We start from the raw sequence: 13,964 nt of genomic DNA, 5'->3' as shown, positions 1-13,964 counted from the left end.
AGTGCCGGCCACATAAACATGAAGACCAGAGTCTGGGTCCCCAAAAGCCTGGTAGGTACAGCAGCCACCTGTAACCCCAGCACGAGGCAAGCTGCTTAACAAGGCCAGCAGAAAGGGTGAGCTTCCGGTTCCGTGGGAGATCCTGCTCGCTATCTACAGACCATACCTGACACCAACCTTGAGGTGACCAAGGGATTGACAAGCAAAGCAAGTGCCTGTGCCAGCCTTTGAAGATGCTACTGCTGCGGGAACCTGAAGAGAAGAGCTCTTTTTGAGTAAGAGACCCGTTTGTGGCCACAGCAGGATCTCCTCAAGCTATCAGTATACCTGGTCTGAAGTATCCGACCTTCTGAGCTGGGATGAGGGCAGGGCAAGACAGCCACACTGGGGGCCACATTTAAGGAGGCGCTTCCATGTAAGGAGGTTGCTTGCACAACCCAGAGATAGAGTGCCTCCTTAAATGCTATGCCTGGGCTCTCTTTGGTCTGACCTTAGCAGCCATAACCTGGTGGTGACCCTCAAAAGGTCTGATAGTTCATCCCTTCCTTCACCCTGTTGACTTCAATCCACTAGGGACAACAGACCAGGATGCTGGGCTTCTACACAGCACAGACTCACCACAGACCTCAAGACAACACCCCCCTCGGTTACCCCAGGTCTAAAACCAACTCAAACAACAGGCCAGAAGCCTCAGTCTGCGGCACCCCCCCAATACCTTTTGGATTTGTACGCTGGGCAGAAGCTCCCCCTCCCCCCAGCCCTGGTCCCTCATGGCACAGTTTTCTTCAGAGGTAGCCCTTGTAGCCCAGCCCCTCCTACTCAAACAGCAGGAGACCGAAACTGACCTTCCTGGGCTTGGTGAACAGCTCCTAAAAGCTCTTTCATGTCTCCAACACTCCACTCCAGGGATCCATTTCTCCAAGCACCTCTGACCAGTCATCCCCAAATGACTCAGAACTAAAAAGGCAGGCAAGGCAGGCGGGGAGCAGAGGCTCCCAGGGGGACTGTTCCTAGGAATGAGGGCAAGCTGTCTACCGCTTCCACCTCAGGACACCACTGACAGCACCTGAGTTTCCCCAGCAGCTGGAAGGCCATGGGGCCATTCACCCTATTTGTCTACCGGATGATGATTAGAACCAATGAATCCGATTCCAGCCAGGAAGCAGAGCCAAATCTCACCTCTGGGTTGGTTCTGACCCTCACTTCCTGCTGCGGCTGGGATCCTGAGTGGCCACCTAGAGCCACATGTACGCGTAAAGACGTGGCCCCCAGGACAGCAACAGTGGGAGATACTGTGGACCTGGTAGGAGGAGGCCCAGAGGGAGGCCCCCTCAAGGTCACTGGAGCCAAGTGTCTCTCATGGGTTGTTCCTTCTCACACTTCCACTACGCTGAGGAACATCCTGGCCTTCACCAGCAGTCACACCAATGGACTACTTGATTGTCTACAACTGGGAGGCATGTGAATCTTTCCTCTTTATCCATGAGTTTCCCTGGGCACTTTGCTACAGTAGTGTAAACCTGACCAACTCACTGTCCTAACTTAGAATGTGAGGCAGAGACCCATGTACATCTGCTACGTTTTAATGGGTTGTCCTTGGGGTGGGGGGTGGACAGGAATTGAATTTTAAAAAATGGTTATTTGCCTGTGGTGCCAGCTCTCTGAGGCTGAGGCAGAAAGGTTGTAATGAATTGGGCAACACACTCACACACACACTTTCATCTTCTACACTAGATACCAAACTTTCACTGGATTTAAAAGAAACTTGGCCCTGTCTGACGAGTTGGAAAGGGGCCATAAATGGGAAAAAAGAGAGGCCTGTCCAGGCCTCTGGTTCTTGCTTCTAGGAGAGTGGACATTTTCCCACTGGCGTCGGCAGGACTGTGTGTAAGCTCTCTGTCACACCCTTTTGGATTCTGGTTTGTGTTGGTATCAGGAACCAGCTTGGCAGATAGCCTCCGAACCCAGTGACTTCACCCATAGGCGACAGGGACCATGCATCTGTTTCCATGCCAATTCCATGAGTCCACTTCTTACCCTTACCTGCAAGCTAACAGCCTAAATAAAAGGCAGACCTTCCTGCCCTTTGCCCCTTTTTTACTCTCTTTCTTTTCTCTCTTTCCTCCCTTCGTCTCTGTCGCCCGTTCTTCCACCCCCTGCCCCCAAATAAACCTCTGCCACGTGGGACTGCAACCAACACAACAGTTTGCTCATCCTTTGGGCTGAATTACTGGCTTTTCAACATCCCGCTCTTGGGCTTCTTTGTCAACCCTCCCTTCGCTGACACAGACTCTTCCTGTAACTGGGATTTATGTCTCCCTGTCACTCATTCTATGGGGTGATTCAGCAAAGAAAAAAAGATGGCTGCTCACGAACCAACATCAGAAGTTCTTTCTTTCTCGACCATTTCTGGACTTGAGAGAGCTAATGACTTTCACAGACTCACCTAGGGGACCAGGGCCTGACTTCAAACCTCTCCCTTGAGGGCAAGAGTCCAATGTCACAGAAGAAAAGGGTGCTGATGTCACCGAAGGGGAAACGGGTGCTGTGTTTTAGGACAGAAAAATGATTGTTCAGGGCCAGCGAGGGGGCTCAGCAGGTAAAAGTGCTTGTCACCAAACCTGACAACCCGAGTTCAATCCTTGGGTCCCACATGGTGGAAGGAGAGTACTGACTCCTGCAAACTGTCCGCTGATCTCAAAACGTGGGCCGCAGTACACACATTTGCTGCCCCCCGCCCGCCACACAAAATAAATAAATGGCACGAAAATGTTTAAAAAGAAAAAAATGCTCCAGAGTGCGTCAACACACCTGCTTAGATCGAAGTCCAGAAGCCACAGCCCTGCTTCTATACCCGCAGCTGTGGAGCCTGGAGACCAGAGGGCCACAGGGGAGCATTCTGGGGCAGCCTGCCTCCTGCTCATTAAAATGCAAGTACATCGTGTGGAAGGCATAATTACTTTCATGCCAGCCATTTCCTTATTAAAAATGTAAAATGGGGCTGGGGAAAAAGCTCAACTGGCAAAATGCTTGTTTTGCAGGAATAGTAACGTGAATTCGATCCCCAGAACTAACATTCAAAGAGCCAGAGGAAGTGGCTCACACGTCATCCCAGAAGACAGGCCATAGAGACACAAGCAGATCCCAGGGGCCAGTCAGCCTAACGTGCTTAGCAGGGTCCAGGTCAGTGAGAGACCCTGCATCGGCAAGGTGGACAGTGCCTGAGGAACTGTCATCTAGCCTCCACACCCATGTGCATACATGTGTGTGTGTAAACGCATGTGTATGTGTAAACTTATGTGCACCTGAACAAATATATGTGTACACATAGATAGGGGTGTGTCTGTTTGCAAATCATGGTGGTATATACCTACAATCCTAGCACTCAGAAGGATGAAGCACGGGGATTGTGAGTTCAAAGCCAGCGTGGGCTACAGAGCAAGACCCTGTTTCAAATATTAAAATGCTAACAGGAAGAGTCTTTTGGGAAGGAATTGGAGGAGCTGGAGTTGGGGAAACACGGGGCCGAATCAATCCTCCAACCACAGCTAATTCTGGTTTGAACTCTGAGTCCCACTCCCTCTATTCTCCAACACATCCTCTCCCACCCAGGATCCCAGACAGCTTCCCATCAGGACCACCATCCTGAACAGGCTTCTGCCTGCTCTGCCTGGATGACAGAGGGCCCAGGTCCCTGGCCTGCTGGGACAAAGACCTTCGGAGGGTCCCGTTGTTAGGTCCCCCAAGCACTTGGTGTGTCCCCACCGCTGAGGTTACTAAATGTGTTTATTTCTCAGTGACACTGTAACGCCGGCCACATTCGTTAAGGTGACGTAACCTGGATTTGTTTGCTTGGTCAGTCCACACCTTTATCAGGGAGGTAGAGGCAGGTTCGATGTTCTCAAACAGGGTCTTACTAATCATGTTAAAATTTCAGGGACTGGGAGCCAGAGAAGGGGCTCTGGGGTAAGGACACTCTTTGTAGCTGTGAGGGCCTGAGCTTGGATCGGCAATACACTGAATGTTTGCAACCCCAGTGCTCTGGGGGTGGAATCAGAAGGACCACAACAGCTAGCTGGCTGCAGGGTAGCTCCAGGCTCAGTGAGAGAGCCTGTCTTAAGAGAATAAGGCAGAGAGAGCGAGAACATGATGCTGGACATCCTCCTCTGGTGTCTGCATTTTGTGCTCTCTCTCTCTCTCTCTCTCCTTCCTCTCTCTCTCTCTCCTTCTCTCTCTCTCTCTCTCTCTCCTTCCCTCCTCTCCTTCCCTCCTTCCTTCTCTCTCTCCAGGGATCAGAGCCCGAAAGCAATAGAAAACCAATGAAGTATTTTAAGAATTTAAGGACTGGAGAGATGGCTCAGTGGTTAAGAGCACTGACTGCTCTTCCAGAAGTCCTGAGTTCAATTCCCAGCAACCACATGGTGGCTCACAGCCATCTGTAATAGGATCTGATGCCCTCCTCTGGTGTGTCTGAAGAGAGCTACAGTGTACCACTCATATACATAAAATAAATAAATAAATCTTTAAAAAAAAATAGAATTTAAAAGAGCCCGGAAGACAATGGCTCAGCAGGTAAGAGCTCTTGCTGCTCTTCTGCAGGAACTGGGTTTGGTTCCCAGTGCCCAAGTCAAATGATTCATAACCACCTGTGTATAACTCCAGCTCCTGATATCCAGGGCCCTCTTCTAGCCCCTGCAGGTACTACGTTCATGTGTCGGGTAGAGCTACACACAAAAGACATACATGTAAATTAAAAAGAATGAATTTTCTTTGAAAGTGAGATGGTTCGGTGTGTAAAGGCACTTACAACCATTTGTTCGACTTTCTATCTGCTGTTAAGCAAGACACAAGAGGCACACCGTGACCCGTCAAAAAGGGCTGGGCTGTGCTTTCCGACGAGGACTGGATTTGTTAAAAAAGAGCCACGGCAATACTGACATGCATGGACGGTTCATTTTGGTGGTCTCTGCAAGCTTGGAGCAAGGTCACAGAAACAGTCTCCTGTTTCAGGGGATCACAAAGGATAATGTATTGAAAAGCACATTCGTGGGGTCTTATTACTCAGGTCTCGGCTGCAGAGGGGATTCCTGTGTCATTAACTAACTGGATTCACATTTCTCACAATGGATGCCGACGTTTTTATTTAAAAAGCATTTGGTTCCAAAGGTTTCTGAGCTATCCCGTTTCCCGGTGTTAATTTGTCCATTGTCTAGACAGCTGCAGAGTCAGACAGGATTATCTAGAGGAAGGAATCGGTTTATGACCCAGAATCCACCTTCACAGCCAAAGTAATTTACATACTAATGGCCACTGCGGCAGCTGTCATAAGAAACCTGGTATAAAGCAAACCTCGAGTGTTTGTACTTTCTGACATTTGGCAGGGGCAGCTCCATTTTGCATTGCTAATGCACTCAGGAGACCTCCACACAGAAACACAGAGGAAAGAGGCAATGCCCACCCACGCCTGGCGGTGGAAAAGCTGGAGCAGCGGGAATGTTCCAAGGTGTTACAGAAAGCAAGCTGTACGTTCTTAGCAGGAAGTGTCAAGTAGCCACTCATCAAGTCAGACAAAGATGCCCCTTAGAGTCGGGTTTTAACACTCAATCTTTTCCGGCAACTCCTAGGACAGAGTAGCTCCCTTCAACTGCCCTGCTGGTCCCAGAGCTCGCCCTCTTGATAGGTTGTCTCCCTGTGGAGCTTCTTGACTACATTAGCTTCAACTATCATTTGCCTACAGTGGTTCTCAACCGTCCTAAAGCTGCGACCCTTTAATACAGTTCTTCATGTGTGGTGACCGACCCCCCAACCATAAAGTTACTTTCATTGCTACTTCATGAATCATACTGTTATGAATTGAGAATCATACTGTATGAATTGAAAAACACTGGCCTAAGACAGAGTCCCCGAACTAAAGGACTTACATCTGCCTACAGGCACAGAGACAAGGCCAGCAGTTGTCAGCTTCCTGTCACTGCCCTGCCCACAGCGACAGGATAAGGCTCAGACTCACCAGCCTGGCCTGGCATGGTATACACACTGGAGAGAGGCTGTATAGGGACATGGGTCAGTTAGTAAGTTACTCACTGCACAAGCTCGAGCACCTGAGTTTGCCCCCCAGCACCCATGTAAGGAAATGGGTGTGGTGATGCACATACACATGCACATGCACATACACATACATATACACACAAAATACATACATGCATACACGCATACACACACAACACACATACACATGCACGCATACATACACAAATGCACACACATTCACACACAACACACACATATACACAGGAACACCCACATGTAAACATACCACACATACATGCATACACACATATATACATATACACACACTACACACACATACACTCACAGCCCACACACATACACACATATACATACACATTCACACACACTACACACACACACCACACACACATACTAAACACACATACACACACCACACACACATACACACATGTACACCTCACAGAGAGAGAGGGAGAGAGAGGGAGAGATGTTCAAGAATGCATACATACCAAAGATATCATGACTGGAGATCAATGCAAATTACAGTGGCCAGTGCTGGGGCAATTCCACAGCAACTTGAGAAAATAGTCAAATTTAGATTTTTTTAAAAAAATTTTTCAACCAAATTGTGAAATTAAAGTTGAGGATATTTTAAGGATTTTTGTTTGGAGACCCTGTTTCAAAAAACAAAGAGATTCTTGGCATGGCTGGCTGTGGCTCTGTCTTTAGGCAGGACCTGTGTGAAGGAGCTGTGCCAGCAGCTTTTATCTCTATGAATCAGGTGAGAGAAAATTGTTCCAAGATGTGTGTGTGTGTGTGTGTGTGTTGCTGGAATCAAACCCAGGCCTCATGCATGACAGACAGCTGCCACGACACTGAGATTCAGTCCCAGTCCACGGCTGGCTTTTATAGTTTTCTCTGTGAGAGTGTTTGTGTATGCACAAAAAGGACAGACTGTAGCTTGAGGTGTCTTCTACTATCACCTCCACCTTCCTGTTTGAGGCAGAGTCTCTCTCTCTCTCAGCTTCAGCTAGACTGGCTGTCCGTAAGCCCCAGGCATCCACCTGTCTGCCTCCCCAGGCCTGGGGTTCCGGGCACACAGCACTGTGTCTGGCTTCTTACACAGGTGCTGGGAAATCTGGACGCAGGCCCTCAGACTTGCAGAACGAGCACTTACTTTACCCACTGAGCCATCTCTCCCTAGCCTGTGAATTCACTGTTCTCTTCTTGGGAAATGGAGCATCTCTCTGATGTGTCTGATTGACTCATGGTGCTTTCGTCTGGTGGTATTTTGTCATTTGCACATCCTGTCACCCTGGTAGAGGTGTTCACGGGAACACCCTAGCTCTCTGGAGGGTGCCAACACCTTGCACTGCTTGGCTTTGGCCCCTAACTGCACAGGCTGGGCTGATTTTGTCTGCACCGTGCCATCCAAGGTCAGAGAGGATGCTCCTAGCCTACCTGTGGTTTTCTTTCTCTTCTTTACAAACGTCCTTTGCTCCAGGCAGTGGTGGCGAACGCCTTTAATCCCAGCACTTGGGAGGCAGAGGCAGGTGGATTTCTGAGTTTGAGGCCAGCCTGGTCTACAGAGTGAGTTCCAGGACAGCCAGGGCTATACAGAGAAACTCTGTCTTGACCCTGTCTCGAAAAAAAAAAAAGATTTTATGGTATATATTTACCTTTTTTTTTTTTTTGGCAGAGGATCAGGGTAGAACAGAGCCTCTCTATGTAGCCCTGGTTGGCCTCAAATTCTCTCCGTAGACCATGATGACTTAGAACTCTCAGAGATCCATCTGCCTCTGCCTCCTGTTGGGATTAAAAGTGTGAGCCACCACACACGGTGGCGTTTCACTCTGACCTCATCTGTAACTTACTCTCCCATGACCGTGGCACAAAGCAAAGGCAGGCTGACTATCCCACAACAATTTGTAGCTCATGGCAACAGATGTAGTCCTGGGAGGAGACGCTTCCAACTGTCCCTGGGGTACCTCTGCTCCCCAAAAAGCCATTGAGGACTTTTCCAATGGGATCTAAGTCCAGGGCATTTCCATGAGGCCTGAGCTCCCGGCTGAAGGTTGTCAACCCTTCTGGGCAGAGCTGAAGTTGTGGGTGTGTGGAACCGCTCTGGCATTTCAGCTGACCTTCACAGGGCTGCCAGACGTATGAGATCAGGGACATGATTCAACAGCATTCCTGGGGACAGCCCTTCATGAGGACTCCAAGTCCCCAGCTTGAACTCGCTGATATCTGGGCCTGGCTGAGAAACATTCAGGGGTGGCCGGCTCCGAGCCCAGCAGCAATAGCATCAAACGCCTGACTCGAAGCTCTGGCACGAGGAAAGAGTAACTTTAATTTTTTTCAAACCTTACTTTTAATGATGGTTCTTAAATGCTTTAACCTACCTTGTAGCCCACCACCTATCAGAGATAGTGGAAAAGAAAGGATACGGGGGGAAGTGGACCTGTTTAGAAAGGTTCTTTGGAGCAACTCCCATCTGTGGTGTCTGGAAATCAGCAGTTCAGTTCACAGCTTAGCAGTGGCAGCTCGATCCACTCACAAACACTTCATGGATACACTAGCAGAGTCCGGTTAGCAACAGTGGTGATGCGACCTAGCAGAGACAGCCAGGCCTCAGCCTCAGCTCAAGTCAGCAGGAGGGACCAGCAGGACCACCAGGAGAAGTTCTCTCCTGTGCCTCCCTCAGAGAAGTGAAGAGCGGCGAAGATGTGAGACCCACGAGCCTTGCACAGCTAGCTGTACCAGCAAGCCAAGCTCGTTCCCTGTCGCTCCGTGGAGTTTATATCCTCCAAACATCACGTGTCCTCCACGGGTCTTGCCTCAGCATGTACATCCAATCACCCGGAGTCCACAGAAACAGCAAGAAACTGCAGCAAGCCACTGGACATTTTTTAGTGTGTTTCTCTCTATGGAGTCCCAACAAATGCAGCTCAACTACGCAGTGTAAGGCGGACCAATACATGTGGCATGCTGTTAGCAAAGAATCTTTCATCACGTGTCCTTTCACGTGCTTGCTTTATCAAAACATCCTCTCTCCTGTGTCTGCTTCAGCCAGACGTTCCTTCAGGAGTCTGCCTGAGCCTTTCACGAGTTTGCCCCAGCAAAACACCATCCAACAGACTTTCCAAAGAACCCGTAGATTTCCACTTTAGGAAAGGGCTGTGGTGTTGGTGACACGTGGCAGAAACGTACCTGGTGCTGCAGGGAAGCATGGGTCCCTACAATGGGACCATGAGCCACGGGGAGCCTTCGGAGGCATTGGTCTTGTTTCACCTAAAGATATTTACATCGAGGACAGTGGCAGACGTAAGGAGGGAGGGGCTTTGGGAGATGGGATCCTCATGGCTTCAGCAACAAAGACTGAAGCCAACCAACCGGGTGCCTCTGCCCAGCCTGAATCCCAGGACGGTTCCTAACTAGTCATCTAATGTGACAGATCCCTTCTGTTAGCATGGCCTATCGAGGCTCGCCAGTGTCATCCTAGATCTAAACCCCAGGTAGTTACTAAACCCCAGGACATTACTTGTTTAGTAAATGAGGAGAAAGACACCCAGATGGGACAAAGGTATGACCTGTCCAAGGTCATACTTGTTGGTGACACAATTAGATATAGCTTGGTGCTGAGGAGATCAAGAACATGAGCCCAGCTGGGCAGTGGTGGCGCACGCCTTTGATCCCAGCACTTGGGAGGCAGAAGCAGGTGGGTTTCTGAGTTCGAGGCCAGCCTGGTCTACAGAGTGAGTTCCAGGACAGCCAGGGTGAAACAGAGAAACCCTGTTTTGAAAAACAAAAAACAAAACAAACAAACAAACAAACAAACAAACAAAAAGAATGTGAGCCCAATGCTATTGTGTAAACCTGTTAAGTAGTCAAAATTTAGAGTTAAGAGAGATGAGATTAGATTATTTTGCATTTATTTATTATTGTGTATGTGAGGGGCGGGTGTAGGCACATTCTAGAGGTCAGAGAAGTTATGGGGAATTGATTCTTTCCCCTGTGGGCTATGGGGATGAACTCAGATCTTCAGGCTTGCTTGGCAAACACTTTTAAACGCTGAGCCATCTTGACAAAGCTGGGTTCATTTCAGAAGTTGGTGCCTGGGCCAGCCCACCAAAAATCTTGCTGAATCACCAGAGAGTCAACAAGATAAGTTATCAATGGGGTTGTCTCTACTGCTTTGGTATTTTCCGAGTCTGAAACCTGTATGCATTTCATAACTATGGCCCGTCTCAGCTGCCCTGCAGCTACGCAAGGCTGCCAGGGGCCAAGGTGGACATCTTGTGCAGAAACAGCTTGCTCCTCTGCCCACGGACTGTCCCCCTGTCCCCAAGTCTTCCCTACCACGAGTTACCCTGTCCTTCAGCCAGTGCAGGCTCAGGCCGATACTGTGTGTTCTTCGCTCCCAATGTTTATTCTATAGATGCTCTGGTTCCCAGGTGCCACAGACACGTTCAGCAGCCACCTGATTCTCTTCGGCGTGGGTTCAAAGTGTCAAGAAGCACGGCTTCACCACAGCACCGCTCTGGCAGGCAATCTACTGGCGCGCTATGCTCCCATGAGCTGCACACCCACCCTGTGAGCTCTCAGGGTCTCATTCCTTGCCATGCCCCACCCTAACCAGGATGCTCTCACAAAGCTACACTCTTCACAAAGGCCAGCCTTAGCCAAGGCTATCCCCAAGCCCGAGACATCTTCAGGATGCTTCCCGTAGTCCTCCTCAGCAGCCTGGTCCTCCCTTCTTACATACGCTCCGTGTGGGAGGAAAAAGAAACCCTCAAGTCCAGGAAAAAGAAACCCTCAAGTCCATTCACCCCTCAGCAGAAGAGTCTGGAAGGTTCAAGTTCTGATAGTCTGGGTCCTCCTCATCGCCTGTCGATTCAGAAGCTTCCCTAGCTCCATGTGGGTGGACGACACGTTCTCTCCCTCACCTCTGGTAATATGCTGGCAGTGACAGAAGAGCCAGCATCACTCTGGTCACCATCACCATCACTAATGCCATCACCGCCATCAGCATCATCACCACCACCACCACCACCATCATCATCTATGAACATCTCCATCATCACCAGCGGCAGCATCACCATCCTTAGCATCACCACCACTCTCACCATCGCCATCAATCACCATCACCATCATCACCATCATCACGGCCACCACCACCACCATGGTCATTCCCATCCCCACAAATGTTACTCTAAACCTCATACTGCTCTAAGGGAACAGAGTCCAGAACAGGTCTCCCCCATTGTGGCTCCTCTGACTAATTCCGTATGCTCCACTCCAAGGTGAAGGCCACAGATTGGAGACAAAAGCTCCAGAAACTGAACTTCCACTCCCGAGGTGTTGCTGGGGACTCACTGCACCACCTGCTCCTCACCAGCTGTGGAGGGGATTCTAACACCTCCCTGTCAGCAACATCACTCCCACTTGCTCTGCTCCACAAGCTGTGCATAAACCCTTGTGTATTGTCTGTCACCTTCCCTGACCTTGACAAGCCAGCCCCACTTAACCACGCTCCGCCCAAAAGGCTGATCTGAGTGAAGACCAGTAGTAGGCCCCTGCTCGGTGGATGGCCCTATGTGGACTGGGGACGAAATTCATGGGAGCGCTCAGTGTGAACGGCTTTCTTGCTAAATCTGGGCCCAGGTCTCTAGACTCTAGCCTCTGCCTTTTTTTTTTTTAAAAAGATTTATTTATTTATTTTATGTGTACGGGTACACTGTAGCTATATAGATGGTCTTGAGCCATCATGTGGCTGCTGGGAATTGAACTCAGGACAGCCCCATTCGCTCTGGCCCCGCTCCCTCTGGCTTAATATGCTATGCTGTAGCTGTCTTCAGACAGCACCAGAGGAGGGCGTCAGATCTTATTATGGGTGGTTGTGAGCCACCATGTGGTTGCTGGGATCGGAACTCAGGACCTTTGGAAGAGCAGTCAGTGCTCTTACCCACTAAGCCATCTTGCCAGCCCCAGCCTCTGTCTTAATAAACGAAAATGAGCAAGACCAAACAGGGTGATGTGTGAGGGCCTCAGTTTCCCATCCTACCCACACACACAAGGGCTCGGGCTGATGACCCACAATGAGGGCATGGAGAGAAGGTTCCTTCCTCAGGAGAATATGAACACTGGGCCCCAAATCTCCAAGCAGGTTAGAAAGCTGCTGATGCTCTCAACAGACATAAAGGTGGAGGGCCCAGTGACAGGTGGAAGCACAATGTACCCTTTCCCCATATTCTCCTGAGGAAGGAAACTTCTCTCCATGCCCTCGTGTGTGGAGGTAGGGTCTCTCCTTCTACCATGCCAGTTCCAGGATTTGAACTCATGTCTTCAAGCTTGGCAGCAAGCACTTTTACCCACTGAGCCATCTTGCTGGTCTCATTACGTGTAAATTCTTCCTGGCAACTCACAAAGTGGGGGCACAGCTAAGGGTGCATATGTGGGGTCACGGGCTGGGAGAGGATGTCCCTGCTCAGGCTGGGCTCCCCAGGGTCCCATCCCATGGCCCAGTGCCACCAGGTTAGTCCTTTGTCTTCTGGTCACTGAGCCTGACACCAGCTGCCCTGTCCCAGATGGGCCTCACATTCTGTCACCTGTACTTTCTCCATAGAAACCAGTTTCATTGAACTTAAAAGAACCAGGGCTTTGGAATGGTGGGAAATGTATGCTGAAAGCTCTGAGTTCTCATTAAAACAAACAAATAAGAGATTTAAACTTAAGGAGCTGTATCTTTCCCTGACAAAGTGGAACAAAAGAAGGCAGCAGGAGTCAGCCTAATGTTCAGATCGTACCCACAAGGCAAAGCGAGAACTAACCAATTAGAAAAAAAAAACAAAAAAAAACCAAGTGCCTTTGACAGCTCTGAATTTCCCAGGAAAATGCTTCCAACTGTGACCTGCCTTGAGATGCAGGGCTGAGAGCTGCAGGCCTGTTTATAAAGCCGAGTTGAGCATACTGATGACCAGGGACTCTGCACAGTCAGGGAGGGGCTGCGAGTCGTATCCAGAGGCCGAAGGCCAAAAGGGACCTGCGTAGGAGTAGAGTTCTTATTCTGAGAGACCATGAGACCACAGGGTAGCTGTGGGGGGCACTGGATGATAAGCTGATGGAAGTCCCAGAAGCAGATAAACCGACACTCTTAGACTCAGCCCCTGGGTGAAGCTAAACAGGAACCAAGCCTTTGGTATATATACAGTCAGGCATGGATGGAAAGATGCCCTCCTCCTCCCGCCCATCCCCTCAGCTTCTCAGCCCTACAGGTATTTGAGACAATAATTAGGAAAAGAAGAGAAATAAAAGCAGCAGAGATGCCGGGCAGTGGTGGCACACGCCTTTAATCCCAGCACTTGGGAGGCAGAGGCAGGCAGATTTCTGAGTTTGAGGCCAGCCTGGTCTACAGAGTGAGTCCAGGACAGCCAGGGTTACACAGAGAAACCCTGTCTCGAAAAAACTAAAAAAGCTAAAAAAAAGAAAAAAAAAAAACCAGAGATTCAAACAGGAGGCAGGAGGGACTGGCCAGACCACAATCCCTGCACGGGTGGAGACCGTGGGTGTTCAGGTTTGTCTCAACAATCTCTGGGAGCCAGAGCAAGCGAGGAAGGAGTCGGCTCACAACCACTGACCGTGGGTGGAAGCGCATCCCCAACGAGATGAGTCGACAAAGTAGAGTTCCTGCAATGACACTGGTGAGAATGTCAGGGTTGATGTCTCCCAAGTGCAGGGGAGGTGACACAAAAGTGTGTCGGCGTAAGACAGTGCTGCTGTGCTCACTCTAGTCCTCTCAGGGCAACAGTCTACAGAGCACAGGGTGAGGTGGAATCCCCTAGCAGAGCCAGGAGAAGTAGCCTAGCCTATCTTCTTCCCTCCTTCCTTTCCTCCCTCCTTCCTTTCTTCCCTCCTTCCTTTTTTTTTTTTTT

At 49.8% G+C, this 13,964-nt stretch overlaps 1 protein-coding gene across 3 annotated transcripts in view; it reads right to left on the bottom strand.

The window, feature by feature from the left end:
- Positions 1-13,964, bottom strand: part of LOC116068443 (translation initiation factor IF-2-like) — a 121,577-nt gene that overhangs the window by 43,051 nt on the left and 64,562 nt on the right. Inside the window, exon 5 of one of the 3 annotated variants that reach the window (XM_031337981.1) lies at positions 9,946-10,992. The exons of the other annotated variants lie outside the window; for them this stretch is intronic. The gene's annotated coding sequence lies outside the window, so the exon portion shown is untranslated. Of the gene's footprint in view, positions 1-9,945; positions 10,993-13,964 lie in introns of those variants that run through there. 3 annotated transcript variants of the gene reach the window in all.

Source organism: Mastomys coucha, unplaced genomic scaffold (assembly GCF_008632895.1).
Source record: "Mastomys coucha isolate ucsf_1 unplaced genomic scaffold, UCSF_Mcou_1 pScaffold22, whole genome shotgun sequence".
NCBI classification, from domain to species: Eukaryota; Metazoa; Chordata; class Mammalia; order Rodentia; family Muridae; genus Mastomys; species Mastomys coucha.
The sequence above is the reverse complement of the archived record's forward strand: the minus strand, read 5'-3'. Positions and strand labels throughout refer to the sequence as shown.